This window comes from Sminthopsis crassicaudata, chromosome 6 (assembly GCF_048593235.1).
Source record: "Sminthopsis crassicaudata isolate SCR6 chromosome 6, ASM4859323v1, whole genome shotgun sequence".
NCBI classification, from domain to species: domain Eukaryota; kingdom Metazoa; phylum Chordata; class Mammalia; order Dasyuromorphia; family Dasyuridae; genus Sminthopsis; species Sminthopsis crassicaudata.
In genome coordinates this window covers 160,248,192-160,273,685 of record NC_133622.1, presented here as the reverse complement: position 1 = coordinate 160,273,685, position 25,494 = coordinate 160,248,192, and the positions used below count along the sequence as shown (strand labels likewise).

At 36.5% G+C, this 25,494-nt stretch overlaps 1 protein-coding gene and 1 long non-coding RNA gene across 5 annotated transcripts in view; one reads left to right on the top strand and one right to left on the bottom strand.

The window, feature by feature from the left end:
* Nucleotides 1-25,494, top strand: part of SHROOM3 (shroom family member 3) — a 231,061-nt gene that overhangs the window by 106,045 nt on the left and 99,522 nt on the right. Inside the window, exon 1 of one of the 4 annotated variants that reach the window (XM_074274301.1) lies at nt 25,060-25,197. The exons of the other annotated variants lie outside the window; for them this stretch is intronic. The gene's annotated coding sequence lies outside the window, so the exon portion shown is untranslated. Of the gene's footprint in view, nt 1-25,059; nt 25,198-25,494 lie in introns of those variants that run through there. 4 annotated transcript variants of the gene reach the window in all.
* On the bottom strand, nt 941-25,494 carry LOC141546460 (uncharacterized). Its single transcript, XR_012483308.1, has 4 exons — nt 24,819-25,494; nt 19,333-19,499; nt 1,514-1,653; nt 941-1,084 (listed from the first exon to the last, which is right to left on the bottom strand). It is a non-coding gene; the product is annotated as an uncharacterized LOC141546460 (long non-coding RNA).

The following is a 25,494-nucleotide window of genomic DNA, read 5'->3' as shown; positions in this document are numbered from 1 at the left end:
AGCTTACTATCCCTCTTACCCTATTTATAGGGAGAATGGAGGAGTTTCCTTGAATTTTTTTCAATGAAGAATATCCTCCCTTCTTTCACAGACATTATTTCCAGAAGCAATTTCCTCTCCCACCCACCTAAAACTCTTCCCTCCTCAACAGTAAAGAAAGCATTGGTCTCCTATTTCATTTAACTATATAGAATTACTATATAGTTTGGAACTACTTCAGTGAAATCTGAAGGAAGGTTTGTTAATGTGCCAATGGATCATGGAGGGGGCGGGGTTGGTGGGTGTCCCACTTTCTGTAAACCAGTAAGGGAGTTATAAAATAATGTGGCTTCTCTCAGTCTCCCAGCCAAATTGTCCCATGTATCCAATGTTCCAAACAAACTTTCTAAAATATTGCCATATCTATCTAGCCTACTCTACCCCCACTCTTTGAGATCTCAAAGGGCCTCATGACACTGGCTGCTACCCATGTTATGATAGTGATCTAGGAATATGAAAACTGAATGAAATACTGGTCTGAAACATGATACTTAAAAGAATCTTGATTGACTTGCCCCATTTAGAATCTGAAAAATTGCCTTTAGTCAACTGATTCTCCGTATCAGTTATTTTTAACCTGGGTTCCATGAGCATTTTATTTTATTTTATTTTATTTTATTTTTTAATTAAAGCTTTTTATTTTCAAAGCATACGCACAGATAATTTTTCAACATTGACTCTTGCATAAGTCTTAGGTTTCAAAATTTCTCCTCCTTCCCCCCACTCCCTCCCCTAAATGGCAAGCAATCCAATATATATTATACATATTAAAATATATGTTAAATCCAATGTATGTCAACATATTTATACAATTATCTTGCTGCATAAGAAAAATCAGATCAAAAAGGAAAGAAAATGATTAAGAAAACAAAATACAAGTGAACAACAACAAAAAGAGTGGAAATGTTAGGTTGTGATCCATGAGCATTTTATTAAAAATATGTTTCCATAACTATTTCAATATATTTGATTTTCTTAGTAATTGTATGTGTTTTATTTTCTGCACTCAAATCAGTGTTCTGAGGAGTCTGTAGGCTTCACCAGCCTGCAAAAAAGATCCACAACAAGGTTCAGAACCTCGCTCTGGATTTCTGTCACCCATACAACCTCCAGTGTGACCAAACAGAATAAAATAAAATCACCCCTCCTGTTCTCATTTCCATCCCAGGTGTCTATCTCTACTATTCTACCTCCCTGAAATCTGTCCCATCTCTGCCTTCCCTGTTTCCCACTTTATTCTGAGGTAGTTCAGGGACTGCTTCAGCAAATAGCCAGCAAGGATTGTCAGCTCCCCAGGTGTCTGAGATGGCTCAGTGGCAATAGCAGCAATTGGCCAGCAGAGGCTGTCTGTTCCACAGGTATCTCTTACCCTGCTCCTGACTATTTGGAAAGCGCATGACTGGAAATCACTTTCAAGGACAGAGAGGATCTGTGTGCCTACATACAACTCTGTGCCCGGAGCTAGGTTTCTCACCAATTTGTCTCCTTGTCCATCTTCTATGGGACTCTCACTTTGCATTAGAGGGACACTAATAAAGAATTAGGGATATGATAGACTCCAGACATCTTCTTTTTGACTTGCCTTTTGGACTCTACTCAGATCTGTTCATTTGCCTGTAGCAGGAAGACATAAATATTCTTTTCATTAGTTGCTTTATTAAAAACAAAACAAATATGCTTTTGCCATCTGACTAATAAGAATGCATATTATCCAATTTTTATGGATCCAAATAAAAACTGCAAAAAGTCATGTGAAATCATGAAGGAGTTAGAACTGCTGTTATGTGGGGAGTACGGTGTATGTTAGGAGTTATCTGAGGACCTAGCCATTTATAATAATTCCTTAGCAACCAGAGAGTCCTACCTCCCTGAAATACATGCCTATTGGCCTTAAACCACCCCAGTCAGGAAGACTATTTCCTGATAGATCACATCTTAGGTTTAACAGGCATTCTTCTGTTGAGTTATGTGCTGACTTATCCTGCATTGCTTATGTCCAAGTGTTCATTTGTTGTTTTTAATAATAGCTTTTTGTCTTCAAAATATATGCAAAGAGAGTTTTCAGCATTCACCCTTGCAAAACCTTGTGTTCCAAATTTTTTTCTCTCCTGTCTTCACACCCTATTCTCTAGACAAGTAATCCAATATGTGTTAAACATGTACAATTCTTCTATACATATTTCCTTATTTATCATGCTGCACAAGAAAAATCAGATCAAAAAGGAAAAAAGGAGAAAATACTATGTTGTGATCCACATTCTTGATGCAGATGGCTCTCTCTATTAAGTCTATTGGAATTGGCCTGAATCATGTCATTGTTGAAAAGAGTCAGGTCCATCAGAGTTGATCATCACATAATCTTCATGCTGTATACAATGTTCTTTTGGTTCTACTCTCTTCCAAGTGTTCATTTGTTAAACAAATCTCATTATATTAGGACTAGAGTTGGGGTACAATAAGTTCAGGACAACTTTTAAAAAGCACAATACCGTTTTATACAATAGCTAGCAAGCGATTCAGCACCATGGTTAATTTTCATAATTAAGTGTCAGGGTTTTTTCCTCCTGTGACCCTGAGGGTCCCCAAGAATGTCCTGCATTTTAAGATCTGTTAATGAAGAATGCTGACTATCCATCTCCCCCCCAAAAAATTATAAACTCAGGATGATAAGACTTTCAGTTTTGGACATGGTCAATGTAGGAATTTATTTGATTGTACATCAAGTACAATATTAGTTCTAAGAATTTTGATTATCCTTTTTTTCAAGGGAAGAGGAGAAGGATGGAAGGGGGGAAATTCATTTTTGTTAATTGAAAAAAATAAAATTTTGAAGAAAACATATTAAGTTTAAAAAAAAAAATCTTAGATTAATTTACAACTGACAGATACATAATGAATGATAACATTTGAAGATTAGAAGGGATAGTTAAAGTCATTCATTCCACCTCATTTATTTTACAGATGAATAACCAGAAGGAAGAGAAGGTAAATTAGGGAAAACTAGAATAATGGGAACCTCTTACAAATTGTATTTTTGCATTCCCTAGAATACCAGACCTGATGGGCCATGATTTTGAGCCTGCATAAAAATCCTTGTATATGAATATTCTCAGAAAAATGTCTCACAGTAATAGTATACATACATATATATATATATATATGTACATACATATATATATATATATATATATATATATATATATATTAATATTCTGATTCTGTGTGGTGCAATAGAGAATACTACCTTCAGAATCAGAGGACCTGTATTCAAGACTTGGCTTCACCATTTACTAGCTATATCACCTGAACCTCAACTTATTTAAAATAGGTGTATTATAACACTCCTACTTCCCTCACTCACAAGACACTTATTTTAAAAAGCACATTGTAAGTTATAAAGCAATATGTTTATTATTATTGTCATCATCATTATTATTAGATGGATTGTACAGGTATACTGAAGGAGAAAGACAAAGACAGAGACAGAGAAAGGGGGGGGAGGAAGAGAGAGAGAAAGAGAGAAGAATATTGTGTTAGAATGGTAGAGTAGACTTAGAAAATGAACTGTGTTTCCGTTCTGATGTAATAAACAGTGGCCTGTAGAAATTATTTTCTAGGTCCTGCTTCTGACAAATTAATGAGCTCCTCTCTCCTGTCATTAACAGATCTATTAAGACCTTACCTGTGTTCTAAATCCTCTGCTAGAACCAGCAATCTGGCACTATAGCAACAAACAAGAATGTTGTGAACATGCATTGAAATATTACAACCCAAGGAAACTGTACTAATTATATATCCTAAAGCAGAACATATCTTTATTCAGGGGAAATAGAATAAGACGACATATTCAAGGATAATGGAAACAGGTCAGCTCTGTTGAGATCCCTCATAGAATAGAATCCCCAAAACAGTAAAGCCCAGAGGATTTGTACGATGTTTTTATTTGGGCCAAGCAAGACTAGATATTGAGTCTGGGACTGAGAGTCCTGATCTTTAAATAAATCAAGGTTCAGGAACTGATGCTAATTAATCCTGGGGTTAGGATGGAGTAAGTGGGAAACAACTGGAGAATTAATGGCTAGTTGATATTCAAACTCCCCAGTGGAAGGAAAGGGGACACTTGATTGATACTGAAGGCCTTCTTTGGTGAGGTGACAGGGAATTTGAGCCTTACTACTCATTTCTTGTTTAGGTAAGTTAAGAAGACTAGTGAATTCCTTCAAAAGAATTAAAGTTTTCCATGCTAAGAGATTTTTCCTTGTGTTGAGATTGCAGAAGTCTATAAGTGAAGAGGCTTATTTTAAAGAATTCTAGGAGACTCCTGCAAATAAAACTCTTAACTAAAACACAGGCATTAAGAACCTGATACTTTAAAAAAAAAAAAAAAATTAAGCCCTAAAGGAAAGCATCATTAAAAAATATCTTTGATAAGTGCCTACTAAAACAGTTTCTGCTCTGGGCTCTGTACTAAGCAAGTCAAAACAGACCTACTCTCTAGATTGCAGAGAATAAAACAACCAGTCCTGTAACCTTTCCAAGTTTAGGGAGCCTTATCTTGGCTGGAGACTTTAGTACCACTAAGATGTCACTGACGTTGGCGGGAAGGGGCGGGGGAGGGGGGGAGAGGAGGTAGGGCTATCAGAGTGTAGAGCCAAGTAGATTTGGGATACTTTCCATATCAGACAGAGAAATATTTCTGCTGATTAAAAATTGCCAAACATCAAAGAGGCTGTAACTCTATGACCCTATTTCTTCCAATTATTTTCATCTAGTGAGGCATCAACTATACAACAATCTAAATGTCAACAGAAGCAGATGGCTAATGGCTCTACTCTTTCAGCCTTCAATAAATCAATCAATAATATTTACCATCAAGATTTTTACTTTTTTACTTGGAATTCTAAGACGGTATCCCTGTAGAATTTTATTTAAAAGATTTTTATTAGTGTCTTTTATTTTTATATCTCATTTATAGTCATTTCTTGAAATATTCTACCCATTCCATGCCCCCATAGGTCAATCTTCCCTAGAAACAAAGAAAAGCAATTAAGTAATCACTACAATGACCACATGTGATGGTGTATACACTATTCTACATCAGTAGTTCCCCTCCACTCTGCAATAAAGAAGAAATTATACTTCTAAAACCAGTATTAGTTTTTCATTTATTCAGAATCCAATTTCCTTATAGTGATCCTTTTTTATTTTCATTTCTATAACCATTGTACATATTGTTTCTTTATTTCTGTTTTGGTCCATACATGTCTTTCTATGTTTCTTTGATCCCTCATACTCAAAATAGCTTACCATACAATGAGAGAGAGAGAGAGAGAGAGAGAGAGAGAGAGAGAGAGAGAGAGAGAGAGAGAGAGAGAGAGAGAGAGAGAGAGAGAGAGAGAGAGAGAGAGAGAGAGAGAGAGAGAGAGAGAGAGAGAGAGAGAGAGAGAGGGAGAGGGAGAGGGAGAGGGAGAGGGAGAGGGAGAGGGAGAGGGAGAGGGAGAGGGAGAGGGAGAGGGAGAGGGAGAGGGAGAGGGAGAGGGAGGAAAGAAGAAAGAGATGGAAGGAAGAGATGGTAGGAAGAAGGGAAGGAGAGAGAAACACTATTTTAAGTGCTAGGAATACAAATAAAGCAAAAAGATAATTTCTGTCCTCTTCAGGGAGCTTATATTTTAATACAGGAATACAACAAATGAAACGAAGCTATAAAGTGTTGGGATAGAAGAGAAGGAGAGAGAAAATACCCATACAAAGGAATTGTAGAGAAATCTAGAGATCGGGGTAGAACTAAGAGAGGAATGAAAGGACTAATCATGGCTGACTTGGGTACTCTTCTAAATGGAAGTTCTATGAGGCAAAGCTTCCTAAACTGTGGGTCTTAACCCCAAGTCACATAGCTGAATATGGGGGTTGTGAAATTATGATCTATTATCAGTAAATGTTTGTATAGCTATTTTATATATCTACATAGCCATGGTTGCATAAAAATTTATTGGACACAAAGAGGTCACCCAGTCGAAAACATTTATTTCAAGGAGCTTATGGAGGGGTAGCAGTGCAATGGGACACAAAAACAGAGAAATCTTCCAGGGTGAGAAGAAAGCTATTAAGGAGGTTAGAAGGCTGCTAGGACATGGTAGAGAAATCAAGAGCAGAGCCAGAAATGCAAGGAGTAAAGATAATTAGGCTTGTGTACTTCTTCAAAAGGGAAATTCTGTGAGAACTCTTTAGAAGAAGGGCCAAAGGATTGGAGGGATCTTCCAGGTTGAAAAGAATGCAGGGCTTAAGGCAAGATGATCAGACTGTTGGGCCATGCTGGTTTAAAACCATTCCCTATCTTCCATATTAATTGGCACAATTTTACAAAAATAATATTTTGTTTCTTTAAACAGCTATTCTGATGGCATGTAAGCAATCCAGAGTTTTTGAAGGCTATTCATTCAGCATTCATTCATTATTTTTTAAAAGAGTACAAAATAATTCATTAATTATTTTAAAGTAACAATTGTGTCCAGAGTACAGGTAGACTCGAGAACAATTTTTTAATTTTTAAATTTTCTTATTTTTATAATAGCTTTTAATTTTTTTCAAATACATATAAAGATAGTTTTCAACATTAACCTTTGCAAAACCTTGTGTTCCAAATTTTTCTCCCTCCTTCCTAGTTTCCCCCATTGATAGCAAGCATTTCAATATAGATTCAATAGGTGCAACTCTTCTAAACATATTTCCACATTGTTCATGCTGTGCAAAAAAAAAAAAAAAAAAAAAAAATTAGATCAAAAGGGGAAAAAAGTGGGGCAGCTAGGTGGCGCAGTGGATAGAGCACCAGCCCTGAATTCAGGAGGACCTGAGTTCAAATGTGGTCTCAGACACTTAACACTTCCTCGAAGTGTGACCCTGGGCAAGTCACTTAACCCCAGCCTCAGGAAAAAGGGGTGGGGGGAAGGGAAAAAAAGAAAAAAAACAAAAAAAAACAAAACCAAGCAAACAAACAAAAGCTGAAAATACTATGCTTTAATTCACATTCAGTCTCCACAGTTCTCTCTCCAGATGCTGATGGCTCTTTCCATCACAGGTCTTTTTGAATTTCATTGAATCATCTCATTTGTTGAAAAGAGCTAAGTCCATCACAGCTGATTATCACATAAATCTTTTGTTGCTGTGTATAATGTTCTCTCAGTTCTACTCACTTCACTTAGCATCAGTTTATGTAAGTTTGTCCAGGCTTTTCTGAAATCAGCTTACTCATCATTTCTTATAGACTATTCCATTATATTCATATACCATAATTTACTCAGCCATTCCCCAACTAATGGGCATCCATTCAGTTTCCAGTTCCTTGTCATTATAAAAAGGGCTGCCACAAACATTTTTGCACATGTGGGTCTTGTTCCCTTTTTTTTATCAACTCTTGGGATGTAGAATCAGTGGATATACTGCGGGATCAAAAGATATGTACAATTTTATAGCCCTTTGGGCATAGTAACAAACTGCTCTCCAGAATAGTTGGATCAGTTCACAACTCCACCAACAATGTTGGAGGAGATTTTTTAAAACAAGCTTCTTTGTGAAGCTTTGGCAGATCCTACATCAAAGGAAAAGGTTTTGACTGTGAATGTACTAAAATTTGTGTATTTTGTGAATTTGTGTATTAATTAATGAGCAATAATTAAGCACCAGTTATGTCCCAAACATGGTGCTAATCACTGGGAATACAGAGACAAAAACAAAATAGTTCATGACTTCAAACAACTTCCATTCTATCAGGGGAAATAACATGCATAAATTCATAGGAACATTCAAAATTAATATAAAATCATCTTTGAGAGCAGTAGGTTCTAGCAGTTAGAGGGGATCAGGAAAGACCCACATGTAGGAGATGATGCTGCTGGAACTGAGCTTTGAAGAAAACCAAAGATTCTGAAGAGGGAGGGCATTCCAGGAATGATACACAACTAGTATACATAGATACAAAGATGAGAGATAAAGCATGAGGAAGCTATGCTTCCTAAAGGTCATTGTGAAACTGAATTTATAACATCATATGTTTATATAGCATTATCATCTCCATTTTTCCCATGAGAAAACGGAAGGTCAGAGAAGCTAATTGATTTGCCCATTGTTATACTGTTTAGTAAGTAGCAGATTCAAAGCTTGATGTTGTGGTCCCACATTTTTCTTCTGAATTATAATTCAGGGTTCTTTCTGCTCTCCTCTCATTCTAGCAGGGACAATGGTCTGTCTGGCTCATTGAATAAAGGTCTAGAAAAATCAACTCTGAAAAGTCTTTTGAAATATTATCACATATAAAACTATACAGTTTCAATAAATACACCTAATTAATTTTGATGGGGGCGAGAAATGAGCCCTGAGATTCCTTTTATGTTACTTTATTTTCAGTCAGAGGTACTTGGGTGGGCTGCCAAGGTGAGATAAGCTCAGTCTCTGGCCACATTAATAACTAGCTTTGTGATTGCACTTAGTTTCTGTAAAGTATCATCCTCCTCCATTTTTAGCAATCTCAATACACCTTTGTCCTTCACTTTTTGTTCAAAGGCTGAGTCCTTTATAAATCTTTGAAGATATCTGGAAACCCCATATTATGCAACTGGTAAATAAAAGATACAACTAGACAGCAATCTAAAACAGTAAAATTAGAGAAAGGATACAGATAATGCATCTTCTTAATGGAAGTTCTCTATAGTAGGGAAATCAGAGGTTACTCTGTCATTCTCCTTTCTCAAAAAGTTTATCCTTTAAATTGGTTTTTGTGCTCATTCTTTGCTCAGTTACTTTAGTCTGCTTTTTTAGTGTTTGAACTTGAATCAAGCTGAAGGATCACAAATAAGCAAAATAGCAAGAAATCATGTATTTCCCCTCTTTTCCTCTTGATAGAAGCTGTTTTTCCCCAGAGGTAAAAAAAAAAAAAAAAAAAAAGCTGCCAACTCGATCAGAGAAATTGTTATCTGAAAAACCTCAGTTATTGAACTAATGAAGAAAGCATTTATTAAAGCCTTATCATGGAACAAGCATTATGCTCAGTGCATGGAATAAAAATATACAAGCAAAAGCAGTCTGTCCTTAGAGAGCTTACCTTGGAGAAACCCCACACCTAGGGAAGTGTTAAGTTTGGGAGGGACTCTTCCAGACGGAAAGTTACTGGAATGGAGAATGGGGTCATGGAGGGATAAACTGGCACACCCCATCCAGGAACAATGGCAGAATTGATTTGTTCTTGATTCTTGGGACATAAATTGAGGGAGAAAATGGTAGTTGGAGAGGAAGATAGAGAAAAGGTTAAGGATGAGGGAAATAAGAGGTTTTCGAATGGAAATAAAATAACTTAAAAATAGAATAGTAAAGAGAATTGTCTTATTTGATGCTTCATTTTAAAGAATCAAAACATTTATACAAGTCGCTACTGTTTTTCTGTTCCATTCCATCTAACTGAGAAGCTGCAAGGCATCAAAGTAGGATAAAAAGTATCAGCAAAAAGAAATAAAGAAAAAAAAAAAAAAAAAAAGATGTGTCCTCTAACAGAACCCTTTGAAACTCTTTTGGGACCTTGCCTTTGTAATATCACCATCTGTAAACAGATCATCCAGTCCATGTCCTTTGTTTTATAAACTCAGGCAGCTGAAGTTCATAGAGGTCAAATTACTTGTTCAAAGTTAACACCTTGGCAGAGCCACAGGTAGAACACAAGGATCCTGACTGCCAATCCAGGGCTATTTACGCCAGGCCACATTGCCTCTCCCTAGGGAAAACAGTGTTTGGTTTTCAGGGCCCTGTTGATAAGCATGAAAATACAGTAGAGGCTTTATAGGAAAATCTCTGGAAGAAAATAATCAAGCAACAGAGAAGGATGGCCAACACACAATGCTAGGCTCTTGAAAGCTACCTTAACAACCCCTGCACCAGTGATAATAAATATGATTCTTACTATGTGACAGATACTAGACTTTTCTCCACTCTTCATGATCTCATCCGAGCCATTTCCTTCTCTAGCTCATTTTACAGATGAGGAACCTGAGGCTAAGAAGGGTTAAATAACTCAAGTTCACGTATCTAAGAGAAGATTTGAATTCCAGTCTTCCCAATCCCCTCCACTGCTCTACCAACTGGGTTCACCTAGCCAAGGAGCCTCAACCTCCATGCACACAAAGGCTCACAAAGTATAAAGCAATGGCAAATGTGGGTCATCCCTATCACATCTTAGATTAGAAATCATTAAAAATAACAATCGCAATAGCTAACATTTATGTAGCTCTTTCTATGTACCAGCTATGCTAAGTGCTTTACAATGATAACTGATTTTCACAACAAACCTGCAAGTTAGGTGCTATTATGATCCCTGTTTTACAGCTGAGGAAATTGAGGCAACAAGAGGATCACACAGCTAGTAAGTGACTGAGGTTGGATATGAACTCATATCATGCTGACTTCAGGTGGGATACTCTATCCACCACAGATGCAAATGCTACATATATTTATTATGTGTTGTCACTCTCCAAGGTGTGCTGGAGCCAGCTCTTACAAGCTTTCCAAAAACAATTGTTAAATTTTCAGTGGGAGCATTTACAGCTCTGCAAATCAGGGTTTCATTAGTTGTTTTGTTGATTGTTTAGGCTTAAGAAATTGATGGGGAAATTTTGGTGATGGTAGAGTAAACTTTAAAGTGTATCTTTGTTTTTAGAGAAACAGTTACTAATATTTACCAACAAATCCTTGGCTCCCGATACCTGGCAATCTCACATCTTCCTTGTAAATTTCCTCCTTCCTTGTCAATTTCCTCATTCCAGAAAGCTTTATTTCTGTCTATGGAAAAGATTCTTAACCTTTTGTGCATGTCATATATTCCTTTGGCAATTTTATGAAGTCCTTGGACCCTGTTTCTGAATCATATTTTAATGCATCATATATAAAAAAATAATATTACAAAGGATGTTAATTATACTGAAATACAATTCTTTTTTTTTTATTTTTTATTATATATATATATATATATATATATATATATATATATTTATAATATTATCCCTTGTATTCATTTTTCCAAATTATCCCCTCCTTCCTCTATTCCCTCCCCCCGATGACAGGCAATCCCATACATTTTACATGTGTTACAATATAGTCTAGGTACAATATATGTGTGTAAATACCATTTTCTTGTTGCACAATAAACATTAGAATCCGAAGGTACATGTACCTGGGCAGACAGATATTAGTGCTAACAATTTACATTCACTTCCCAGTGTTTCTTCTCTGGGTGTAGCTACCTCTGTCCATCATTGATCAACTGGAAGTGAGTTGGATCTTCTTTATGTTGAAGATTTCCACCTCCATCAGAATACATCCTCATACAGTATTGTTGTTGAAGTGTACAGTGATCTTCTGGTTCTGCTCATGAAATACAATTCTTGACATTTGTTAATGACATTTTGTTTTTTCAAACACATACCAAGATAGTTCTTAGCATTCACCTTTGCAAAACATTGTGCTTTAGATTTTTCTCTCTTTCCTTCCCCATTGCCCCTCCCCAAGATAGCAAGCAATCTGATACAGGCTAAATGTATACAATTAATTTTTTTTTTTTAATCAAGTGGGTACTTCTGATTATGAACACTTAGTTTATGGCAAGCAAACAGTTTATGACATACAACTTTACACATACACAAGATCACATATTTTGCTTTATCCACCTACAAACGCAGATGTGAGGAATACATAGCTACGAAATAGTCTGTTCATAATAGCAGGCAAATCTTCCAAGTAGAGTTACATAGCAAGCTTCTTCCAAAGTGTAAGTTCTCTCCTATCTCCTTTTTTTCTTTACCCCCCTTTTTTTTCCTTTTTCTTTTGAATTCTTTCTTTTCTATTTTATTCCTTTTTTCTCTCTGTGGCCAACATTTAGCATGAAGTAGGTGGTATAGTGAATAGAAGTAGATACACTGGCTCTGGACTTAGATCTGAATTCAAATACATCCTTAGACACTAGACAAGACATTTCACTTCTGATTGTCTCAGTTTTCTCAACTATAAAATGTGGATCACAGCATATATGAGAATGAAATGAGATAATATTTATAAAATGCTTAAAACAATACCCAGTACATAACAGACATTTAAATAAATACTTGTTTCCTTCCTCCTTCCTCCCTTTTTATTCTTCCTACCCTATTCCTCTTCCCCATAGAGACTTGTTATATCATGTTGAATTAGGCTGAATTAATCTCAAACTCAAAAAAGAAATATCCATCATCCTCTTCAAGCTCAGAGACTAGTTGAATTTAAGTAATCAAAAGTTCTCTTTTTTAAAATTCTAAATTTAAGTAGCTATATAACATTGTGCATTGAATATTATGTTGGACTTGGCATCAAGGCAACTGTTTTTAAATCCTTTTGATACTTATCAGGTTTGTGACCTTGGCAAGTCACTTTGCTCAAGCTTGAGTTCTATTCTAAAAGGAGGCCATTTTCTCACCTTCAAATTCATAGAGAGGTGACATAATGACAAATTTTAATCATACTCTCAACAAATACAATTCAATCCAATTTAACATTTACAAAAACAAATAAAATGTGAAGCTAATGCTCAAATAAAAACTAAATATTTGAACAGTTGGCATTCTGAATTGTAAAAGCATAGGGATATAAATTTTAAAACAAACAAAGCTATTTTGTTTTGCCTCTGAATCTATAGACTTATTAAGTTTTGTGACTTTTGCTTATTTTTTAAGTAGCTATATAGCCAAGTAGATATTGTTTTTCTTTTTCTACTAATCCTTGTTTGCTGAAATCACTAAATATGCATTTTTCTTATTTCTGATATTGGTCTCTCACTTTAATGGGTGATTTCATTCATTAATGTGTTACAATTTTTAGCCATTTTCCAAATGGAAAATTTTCTAGGTTTTTCTTTTTCTTTTTTTTTTTTTTAAGAGATGGTTATTATTTCTGTATAAGTAGATAATATTCCCCCTTTCCATTTTAGAAATATTGGGATCTAGTCCCAATAACTTTTTAAATCAATTCTATCAATAGAGACTTTATAGAGAACTGTCAATTTTGTCTCCACAGTAACCTAAATCAACTGCTTTGAATGACCAATCTCTCCCCCCAGTCCCTAACCCCCACACTATTTGATCTCCACCACCAACAGCTCCCACCAAATCACCAAAGTTCCTGGTTTCTTACCACACCTCTATTATGTATGTACATGCAGCCTGAGGCACATCCTTGATCATTTCAAGTGTTGCCTGGAAAAATTTCCATTGGTTCTCCTATGCTTGTTCTGAAAGCCTTTTCCGGAATCACACATCCTTCTGTTATTATAGTTAGCCTTTCCATATGGGATAGTTGAGGAGGATGGGGGGGTGTGGTCTATCCTTCTCCCCTTCCTTTCCTTTCCTTCCTCTCCCTCACTTGGAAAATATGCATAAAAATTTTTGGCCCTCCCTTCATACCAAAAAGTCTGAATTATTATGGTATTTAATAAAAGATAAAATGTGCTGATAGTATACAATACTATACATATATTTGATGCATTTTTGAGTTTCTAAACTTTTTTCTGTGTCATCTGCTGGATGATTGGGAGCTTCTGCAAAATTCCCCAAAAATTCTCATTTAATTTCTTAGGCTAATCTGCAATATAGCAAAACCTCAATGGGAAAAGTTGCATTGTGGAAGGGATAACTATATTTGTTTTCCTGTCTTGCTCTTATGAATTTGAAAGTTTTCCTAAAAATGGTTTGAAAGATCCCATTTTTTCAGATTTCTTTAAAATGGTGAGCATCTCCAACCATCCTCCAGGGAAATTAGTCCTTTACAAGTCCAGTGCTTAACCACAAGATACCTGTGGTCTCTTCATGGTGAATGCAATCCTCTCTCTATCTAACTGTCCTTCCCCCCTTCTCTGGGCCCTATCACAAGATTCTCTATAGCTTTCTGGGTAACAGTCAAGTTGCATGAAAGGCCAGTTACTTGGGACTCTTGGCCTTGTGGAAAACACAAAGAACAATAGCAAACACTGAGTCCTCTTTGTCAGAATTAATCGGCTGCTAGCTGTTGAGGTTGCCTTAAATGAGGAGAGAGGCCTAAGGGGTGGCAGTTCTGAGAACTGGGGGCATTCTGGGAGACTGAAAAGGAAAAACTATTGTTAGAAGGGATAGCCAAAGGCTTAAAAGTGAATGAGCTTAAGTAGCTGCTGTGAGAAGTCCCAAATGGTGAAGTGCTTTTCTGATGCCATAATCACCAATCCGGAGAAGACTTAGTGATATCAAATGGCATTTCCTAGACTCAAATTGCCATTTTGGAGTTCCATTCATTAGGGTTTTTTTTTTTTTTTTTTTTTTTGCTTTGTTTTGTTTTGGTTTTTTAGTGTATGTTAAGCATTCTTCTCTAGTATGTAATAGTTTCTCTGAGATGTCACTCTTTGTGATGTGAATATGATACTTATTCCATAATACTTTGACAAATGCAACGTTTATTGCATTAGAGATTGTATAATGTATAGCATAAATCCAAATACATTTTTAAATGTCCTTATAATTTCTTTTTTTTTTTTTTTTTTTTTTTATTATATATATATATATATTTTATAATATTATCCCTTGTATTCATTTTTCCAATTTACCCCCCCTCCCTCTATTCCCTCCCCCCGACGACAGGCAATACCATACATTTTACATGTGTTACAATATAGTCTAGGTACAATACATGTGTGCGAATATCACTTTCTTGTTGCACAATAAACATTAGAATCCGAAGGTACATGCAACCTGGGCAGACAGATATTAGTGCTAACAATTTTCATTCCCCTCCCAGTGTTTCTTCTCTGGGTGCAGCTACCTCTGTCCATCATTGATCAACTGGAAGTGAGTTGGATCTTCTTTATGTTGAAGATTTCCACTTCCATCAGAATACATCCTCATACAGCATTGTTGTTGAAGTGTACAGTGATCTTCTGGTTCTGCTCATTTCACTCAGCATCAGTTGATTTAAGTCTCTCCAGGCCTCTCTATATTCCTCCTGCTGGTCATTTCTTACCGAGCAATAATATTCCATAACCTTCATATACCACAATTTACCCAACCATTCTCCAACTGATGGACATCCATTCATCCTCCAGTTTCTAGCTACAACAAAAAGAGCTGCCACAAACATTTTGGCACATATATGTCTCTTTCCGCTCTTTAGTATTTCTATGTCCTTATAATTTCATGACTGCAGGCTATCTATAATTTCTACCCTGGCTCTGACAATTCCTACCTCTAGGAGATGCTTTCTGCTTTTTTATTCATTTAAAAGAGTGAACCACCTCTGGGGGATGTTGGCGCTAGTCAAACAGATAAAACTGATATCAGAGTCTAAGACTGAAGTTCCATGAACTTGATTGTATATGTGTATGTGTCTGTACTTGATTGTATATGTGTATGTGTATGTCATGCATAAATACATGCACATACCTATACACACATACCTGTGCACACATATACATATGTGTTTAAATATATATGTATATGTTCTAAATGAATTTCAATATATAATTTTTCCTTTCTAATCTTTAGTATTTCATTTTATGTATTTAAAAATGCCTACTATATGTTAGATACTGGGCTATAAGATTTCCAAAAATTGGTTCCTCACAATGACCTTGAAAGAGAGGTCTGATTACAGTCCCCATTTTGTAATTGAGAAAACAATCTGACAAAGATAAAGTGATTTACCCAGGATTACACGGCCACCTACCACTGGGCCATGGAACTGCCTCAATTTGGATCTAAATCATAGAAATAATAATAACAATAATTACTAGTATTATATAACCCCCTTAAGGTTGGCAAAGGGCTTTAGAACTATTATTTTTTAATATATTAAAGTCATTTTACTGCTATCATATATAGTCCATATTGTAAGTCTATACAAATTATAATGAGGAAAATGTAGAAACACTGAGTGGATCTAGAGTATAATGTTAATGATAAGTTTCTTTTTAAAGCCCTTTGGTACACAATAATTATTGAACCTAGAATTTGAAGTCATGCAAAAGCAATTCTTAATTTCTTGTACTCTTTAATTGAAAAAGTTATTGGTGTCCACAGGTTCCTCCAAGACTTTGTAATTATAGGGAAAGTGATTATTTCTTTTTTTTTTTAATTATATATATATTTTTTATAATATTATCCCTTGTATTCATTTTTCCAAATTATCCCCCCCTCCCTTTATTCCCTCCCCCCGATGACAGGCAATCCCATACATTTTACATGTGTTACAATATAGTCTAGGTACAATACATGTGTGTGAATATCATTTTCTTGTTGCACAATAAACATTAGAATCCGAAGGTACATGCAACCTGGGCAGACAGATATTAGTGCTAACAATTTACATTCACTTCCCAGTGTTTCTTCTCTGGGTGTAGCTACCTCTGTCCATCATTGATCAACTGGAAGTGAGTTGGATCTTCTTTATGTTGAAGATTTCCACTTCCATCAGAATACATCCTCATACAGTATTGGTTGAAGTGTACAGTGATCTTCTGGTTCTGCTCATTTCACTCAGCATCAGTTGATTTAAGTCTCTCCAGGCCTCTCTGTATTCCTCCTGCTGGTCATTTCTTACAGAGCAATAATATTCCATAACCTTCATATACCACAATTTACCCAACCACTCTCCAACTGATGGACATCCATTCATCTTCCAGTTTCTAGCTACAACAAAAAGAGCTGCCACAAACATTTTGGCACATATATGGAAAGTGATCATTTCTAACACTTTCAGCCAGAGCAATCAGAACACCTTCTCACAAAGCCTGCTAAGATGCCCTTAGTGGCAAGACCAATAGTGGACAACCTCTGAAAGGTTCTCACCAGCTGAGAAAACTCTTAAGTGCTGCCCATGGCACACGGGACTATAAGAAGTTCAATATCACTAAAGTTTAGAACCATCATCATATCAATGCATTAAACCACAAGCAATAATTTCTTTATCACCACAGCAACTCTGGAAGGGCTGCGATTGTGTTGGTGGAGGAAAGTGTGTGTGTGTGTATAATTATTATAGTTTTTTATTGACAAAACATATATATGGGTAAAATTTTTCAACATTGACCCATGAAAACACTTCTATTCTAACTTTTTCCCCTCATTCCCTCCACTCCTTCCCCTAGATGGCAGGCAGTTTCATACATATTAAACATGTTAAAGTATATTGTACACATGGAAATTATATATATTGATGAAACTGAACATGCAGCTAGGTAGTACAGTGGACAGGGCTCTAGGCCCAGATTCAGGAAGATTTGCATTCAATTGCTTCAAACTCTTAACTAACTGGGTTTTCAAACTTAATTCCTCCTTGCCTCAGTTTTCCTTAACTGTGAAAAGTGGTTATAATAGCATCTGTTTCACAGAACAAATGAGATTTGAGGAACAAATGAGATAATATTTGTAAAGAGCTTAACACATAACAGGAGCTCATCAAATGCTTGTAGTAAAGGGATTGGCATTAAGTGACTTGCTCACAGTCATATAGCTAAAAAGTATCTGAGGGAGGATTTGAAATAAGATTCTTCTGGCTTCAGGGCAAGTCCTTTCTTCACTTCCTTCCTATATTCTTAAAGTAATTTAGACTGTCCTGTGTAATCAAATACCCATTTACTGGAATCTGATCATAATTTTGAAACAAGAAGGGACCTTTCAAAGTAACTTAGTTCTAATTTCACAGATAAAAAAATGAAGGTTCCAATAGATTTAGTGATTAATCTAGTTACCTAGTAATGTTACATTTGTCTACTAAAATGAAAAGGGGCAAAGATTCAGTTTAGGGGATATGTTTAGTTTTCCATTGATGCCAAATCTGAAGTAGCCTGGACAAATAGAATCAGCACTGACTGCCCTGGAATCTGGAAAACCAGCCTGAAAATTCTACTTCAGTTTGTTGCTGTCTCTATGACCCTGGGCCAATAACTTGACTTCCTTCTGAGCCTCAGTTTCTTAATTTGTGAAATGGGTTTGAGAATAGCATTTTAAATATGTGGATCACTTCTGAACCTTAAGATAATTTGTAAATGTAAGCTTTTATTATTTCAGTTATCTTTGTCATTCTTCCTGGTTCATTTTCTAATTCTCCAGAAATCACCTCCTTTTGTACTATCAAAATAACATTACATTGATAAATGACAAAAGTAGAGAAGCATTATATATTGGATTTGTTTTTATTACACATGTAGAAGAGATATGACCCCAATGATTGAATTTTTAAAATATGGAACATAATCTTAATAAAACTTATCATGATTGATCAATCCAACTCAAGACCAAGGCATTACTGGGAGAGAGGCTGCCTCATGTCATGGAAAGATCACAAGATTTACATTCAGAAGACTTGAATTCAACTCCTGATGCTTTTACTTACTATCTACTAAAGCTTGAACAAATCACAACCTTTCTGGGTCTTTATTTTCTTATTTGTAAAAAAAATTAAAATTAAATAAAAATTTAAAAAACACCAAGGTTGGTTCCTGGGGATGGCCTAAGTCCAAACAGAGAGAATCAATCTTTTTTTTTCCCATTGTTCTGGCTCATTTTACGCCCATTCTAGAGTTGCAGAGGAAAATCTCTTTAACAAAGCTTAAGTATCCCTTGTATCTAGAGTCTCTTCTAAGGAAAGTTACTATCAAGGTCCAGGCTCAAAGTAAATATATAAGGTATAGAACAATTATTTATTTCCTCTACCATAAAAGAAATGCTTGAAACATGAATGCTAGGCATTCATTAATACATTCATTGCTTTGTCTGAATCTTGGTGACCCCAATTTGGGGTTTTCTTGGCAAAGATACTAGAGTGGTTTGCCATTTCCTTCTCTGACTCATTTTATGGATGAGGAAACTGAGGCAAACAGGGTGAAGTGATTTGCCTAGTGTCATAGATCCAGTAAGTTTCTGATGCCAGAGTTGAACTTAAAAAGATAAGTCTTCCTAATTTCAAGTTCAGTGATCTATCCACTATGCCACTGAGCTACCCTCATTAACTTAATACATTTCCCTCCACTACCAAGTACTTGACTTAAACAATAACCCACCACATCTATAATAATTATCTCCCAAAAGATTATTAGACATTCTATTTTTACCTCATTTCTGTACTGTCCCAATACTTAACAAGGTTCAAGTCTCAGAATGTAATGGTCTAAGCAATGGTTTTTATATCTGCTGAGAAATCAAATAGTCACAGGAAGCACTACTTCCATGATACCTAGCACTGATTTCTCAAACTCATAAGATTGCTTACCATTAGGGCTGGAATCATCTATTTCTTCTAATTGTTGTTTAATGACCAGAGCTCAGAGAATGAGATGCAAAATGGAAGAGGCATGTAGGAATGGAGGATCCAATCTCAGGTTCATCCAGGCAAGCACATGTTCCTGCTCTCTGGTATTCAAGTTGCCATCACTATTACTGCAGGGATCAGAAAGAGGAGACAGAGAAAAGTGAAATCTCCCATTCTTAGTAGAAGTCCATGTGAGGGCTTGCAGAATTCTAAATGGAACATTCAAGAAAGGAAGAGAAAGGCCAAGTCTCTTCCTTTATTTTTATAGGTTGCTAAATGTGTGGTGACTGGATCATCAGTCACCTTTGACATGGTTCCCCAGACTTGGGGACCAAAAAGGGATAACTTCATCCTTCAGCACTGAGCAAGACTACGGCTCCATTACTGTCAAGCCACAGTACATCCCAACTCCATGGGAAATACTGCAGTCCAACAAATCCAAGGCACTTCCCTAATTTCTCCCCTGTTATGTTGTATTTTCTCCCCAGCTAAATAGTCATTGTCATTTGACATATACTTGACATATGGGTCTATATCACCAACCTTAGAAATTTGGGGATTTAAGATTGCTAGATTGTCTTTTCAAATGTTTCCCTCCTATGCCTTCCATTACAGAAAATCAACAAAGCAACATGTAATAATTGTTGGCAGCCTTCTGAGTGTGATGCAGAGTTCCAAGTAATACATTCAGCATAGACTTTCTGCAAACTTAAGTGACTTTGGGTTGGGGGGGGGGGGGGACCTAGCTCTAACAAAGCTGATGGGCTTGAATGCCCCAATTATAAAATTGTACACATTCAACAAACAAAAATGTTTCCCAAAATTCTCATCAATCTCCATCTGACATATATTAGGACCTATTCTCAAGTTAAGGTAACTGGAAAAGAACAACATAAAAATTAAAGAAGAAGAAAGAAAAAAAGAAAGAAAGGGGAAAAAAATAAGCTTCCTTTGTCAGAGGGAAAGTCTAGTCATAAATAACCTCTTAGAGCAGAGAGACTTTCTTGCCAGGGATTTGAAGATTTGTTGTGATTATAAGTTATCCAATCATCTTCTGGAGAGAAACCAAAATATCCTGGGTGGAAAAAAAAAATTCTCCCTATAGAATTCTATAGCATGTAGCTCTCTCCACCAGAACTGGTAATGCACATAACATTCCAAATGTTATTCCAGGGATTCCTACAACACAGAGAACACCTTTCACCTTTCACCCTTCTCCAATGGATCACTGAAGGAACATAGGTGATTCTAAATTGAAGTCTGAAATCAACTGACAATAGGACAAGCAAGTAATAATTTAGAAAAGAATTGATAAGACCCAAGTCTGAAAAAGGAACTTTTTACCGTTAACTTACATTGGAGATTCATTCCAGGAAAAGTCTCCTCTACAAAGGGTAAAGTTAGGTTTCTCTTTCCCTTCTCTCAGATTCATTATGTATCCCAACTCCTAGAGATCCAGGAAAACTATCTAAAACAGATTGTTAGTGTGGCTTATATCTAGGGACTCCCCCAATGGGGGACCGACTCAATCAATACTCAGTTAACAAAAAATCTTCTAGAAAATGCTTCTTAATGTATAAAGCAAATTAGGACAGCTATTTATTTCCTCTAAAACAAAAGAAATAGTTAAAACACCTTTAAAACTCCTACAAACATATTAACAGATACCTAAAACATAAAACAATAACCTTCTCCCCAATTACACTCTCTCTGACAAGTGCAGAACAGATATTTCACTTTTATCTTCAACCTGACTGACTGAACCACTTCCAAGGTTCTTTTCATCAGAAGAGCAATGGAATAGTTGGACTTTCTTAATCTCAGAGAAATCTGGTCTAATTGTCATGCATCCATGAAAAACTCCCCCCTTCCCACCTCCTTTTATAAACCTTTATAAAACTTTTATAAATATGTCATCCCAAAATACATAAGAGATGACCTAGTTCAGCATATTAGGGAGACTCCGCAGTTATCCCCAATTATATACAAAATCCTTTGCTCAATGTCAGTTGTTATAGGGTTTTCTTGATTCATATATTTGTTTCCATTTCTAAAGCTTTCCTACTGTTAATTATTTCCCCTTTCTCATAAGAAAAGGAAGGGGAAAATTTGGAAAAGAAGTGAATATAAGGGATAATGTTTTAAAAAAAAAATTACCCATGCATATGTACTGTCAAAAATTACAATTATAAAATTAATTTTAAAAATGTAGCATTGAAAAATAAAAAAACATTAAAAAAAAAAAAAAGAAAGAAAAGAAAGAAATGGATAGGACCTGGGGTCAAAAAGGAATTCTTTCTGAGTTCAAATCTGGCCTCAGACAATTAGCTGTGTGACCTGACCAAGTCACTTAATCCTTTTTACCTCAGTTTCCTCATCTGTAAAATGAAATGAACTGGAGAAGGAAATGGCAAACCATTCCAGTATGTCTGCCAAGAAAATCCCAAATGTTATAAAGAATCAAACACCGCTGAAAATGACTAAACAACAAATAATATAAAAGTCAATAAAACAAGTGAATGAACATAAGATGACTATCTTGTTTCTAATCTAAAGTACAATTCCAGGACTAATTATGACTGAGGATTTGGAAAGTTTTTACAAGTACAGAAAAATTTTCAAAGTGGGAGTTGCTTAGAATTTTTGTAGCAAATCTCAGTAGAATGTTTCATGATGCTCCTTATGGAAGTTCTGGGAAGGAGTAACAATCAACCAATCAAATAATCTACCATTATATATCTAATGGGTGCCATTCTATTCTAAAAGCTGGGGACATAAAAAGAGGCAAGACAATCCCTGCCCTCAAGGAGTTTACAATCTATTGATGGTCGTAACAAGTAGCGGCTTCATTTGTTTTTATAGTGTACCAAACAAAGCCCCATGTCTAATAACATCTCATTTTTAACTGCTATTTGACAATCCCTGCCCTCAAGGAGTTTACTCTCTATGGATAGCAATAATGTCCCCAGTTTAAATACCCCATTAAATTACATCATTACAGTATACTGAGTATAAGCCAATCTAGAGTAATTGTCATTATATCAAACTAGATTATATTATACTAGATTATATTATTATATTATACTAATATATGTGAACTAGAAAACCATTAACTCATTAATTCCACTGAGTAAACAAACCTTGTTTTAAGTATACTTTTCCAGAGCTCTTTACACAATAGCATGTAGCATCTTCATTTGTATTTTACAGAGGATCAAAGCCCCATATCTAATAACATTTGATTTTAACTGCTATTTCCTGATTCTCTATTTAATATTTGATGCTATTTATTTATCTTGTCCTGGAGGATAAACTGTTGCATTTTTAATTAGAAAGACTGGGTTTAAATATTTAATAATAAATATTTAAATACATTTGTGTTCCTGGGCAGGATCTATAACTTCTTGTTCTCAGGTTTGTACTTTGCAAACTGGGGTTAATGGGAGTAACAATAGCCCCTATTTGATGGGCTTGTTTTGAGAACCAAAAAACATAATATTTGTTTTTACTCTAAATTTTTTGCCTATTACAAGTCTCTATTAAGTATATAAGTATATATAAAATGAAAGTTCTTTCAGAATTCTAAGCATACCTGAAGGCTTCTAACTACAATGATGAATTGCACTGGTGAATGAATAATTCTGGATCATGTAGATGACACAAAGGTTTTTGATGACTTATCCGAATTAATACTCCAAATTGTAATATGAAACCTAAAAAGGCAGGTTAAGCTCTATTCTGCCAATAATATTCCCTTCTGATTTTCAGTTTCAGTGTGGAAGTGTGCATTAAAGTTATATATTGTGAGTGGATAGCCTTTGATGAATTTGAATTCTGAACATTCAGGCTTTGAAAGATAGATTCCCCAAAGATTCCTTCATTAGAATCCTCAAATTCCTGGTGATAAGGCATCTATGTACACTCACCCATCACTAGTGCGTGTGTTTGTGTTCGTGTATGTGTGTTCAGGATCATATTCTTAAAACAAAATGCAGCTGTGTTTTGCCTAAGGGACAAAATGCTCCGTTGAATAAGAAATCTCTGCAGGGCTGGGTAAGGGAGGTCACATCAGTTGTTACTTCCTTCTGTTATGCTCCCACATTAGGGCAGTCTGTAACAAAGAGCACATCCAAGTAGATGGAATGAATTTGACTGCTGATTAACCAGGTCTTCTAATTCCTATGTAACAGCACATTTTCAGATGTGAGTCTTCTTCTTCTTCTTCTTCTTCTTTTTTTTCAAATACCTGGAAATTTAGCTTAGGAGATTCCATTTGAGGGAGGAGAGGGGAGTGAAGGAGGAAAATTACTCTCAAATTGTTGTTTTAATCTCTGGAGGAATGACGACTGAAAGCAATTAAGAAACAAGATCTCCAAGGAAAAGTCCTATTCCACTCAAGTATGCTAATTGGAAAGAGTTTTGGAAAAGGTAAAATATAAAGGTTCAGTAACACTTTCCTGTAGAAAAGATGGTAGGAGGGAAGCCAGGGGTTGGATTGGTGTGCATCTTTGTGTTGCTCGAAGCCCGAGATTTTGCTGATAATCAGAAGATTATCATCTTAACATTTGTAATAATAATGTGCATGTCTAATCAGACAATGCAAGCAAAGAACAGCAAAGGGATGGGGGTGGGGAAGGGATAATAATGTGCCTGTCTAGTCAGACACAATGCCAGCCAAGAACAACTAGGAGAAAGGAGGTTTAATCGGTCCTAACTCATCAGCATCGACCCGGATCTCCTAGTTGACTTATAGGGAAAAGAGAACGTTTCCTGGAAAAGATGATTATTTTCCTTGTAATGTGACCTTTAAAAAAAAAAAAAAAAAGGCTGTGAACTTTTTACCTTGTATTATTTATGCCTCATTTCCTCAATTACATACTGTTTGGAAGCTGAAACCTGAGCTGGAACTTCTTAAAGTTTCGTGTCCGTTCATTCTCCCCCTCCCCTCAAAAAAAAAAAAAAAAAAAAAAAAAGCCGAAAATGCATATTGAGGCATTCCAAGTTTAGAAAGAAGCGGGTGTGTGTATGTGTGTGTGTGTGTGTGTGTGTGTGTGTGTGTATGTGTGTGTGTGTGTGTGTGTGTGTGTGAGTGTGTGAGTGGGTGAGTGGGCATTCTCTGGAATTGATGACAGGAGGAGGGGAGTTAAAGAAGAGAGAACAGAAAGAGAGGAGCCTGACTGAGCTGAGCTAGAATCCATTTTCAAACTTTCGGGAGCCCTGGTTGCCATTGAAATGCAAATGAGGGCCCGAGATCTTGGAACCAATCAGAGAGGTGGCCTGTGGGATTACCTGGGTAGGGAGAAAGGAGGCGGGGGAATGGGGGAGGAAGAGTGGGAGAGCTTGGAGAAGGAGGAGGAGGAGGAGGAGGAGGAGGAGGAGGAGGAGGAGGAGGAGGAGGAGGAGGAGGAGGAAGAGGAAGAGGAAGAGGAGGAGGGAACGTTGCCTACCGATTAGTAGTTGCGGAAGGCTCTTGGAGCTAGTGCCGAGGAGTCTCGTGACCAGGGCTGTCCACCTGGGCCGCTGGTCAGTTGCCGGGCGGGACTCTCTCCCAGGAGGCGGGATGAAATTAATCATTACTGTCAGGCGCTCAGAGGACACGCTGCTCCCGCTACTGGAGCTGTCCCGGCTCTGAGCCTTCCTCCACTGCCGGGTGGGAAACTGGAGCAAGGGGGAACCTCGCGCATCTTGGGGAACTGCTCCGATCGATCGAATTTCTCTTGCCACCGCTTTTGAAGAGGGAGAGGTTTGAACTTGGGCTTCTGGAAGAGTTTAGCTCTCCCCTCAGACATCCCTGGTGAAGGTTCCAGCTCAAGGGGATTAGATTTGGTAAGTGCTGTCGCTTTGAGAATCATTTTCTTCTCCCGTTCTAAGCCTTCCGACTTCTTATGACCAGTATGTGTGATTCTTCCTCCATGCCCAAGGCATCCTCAATACTTAGAGGCTGGAAGAAACACAAGCCGCCCCTGAATTGGTGGTGGTGGACGAATGGGAAGCAGATCTAGCTGCTTTCTAACAATAAGTGATTACTAGTCATTTGTTCAGAGAACTTAACTTTCTAACCAGGCTATAAAGGTGAAATGTTCACCAAGGCTAGATTTTCACAGTTGACATCTCTGTGTACCA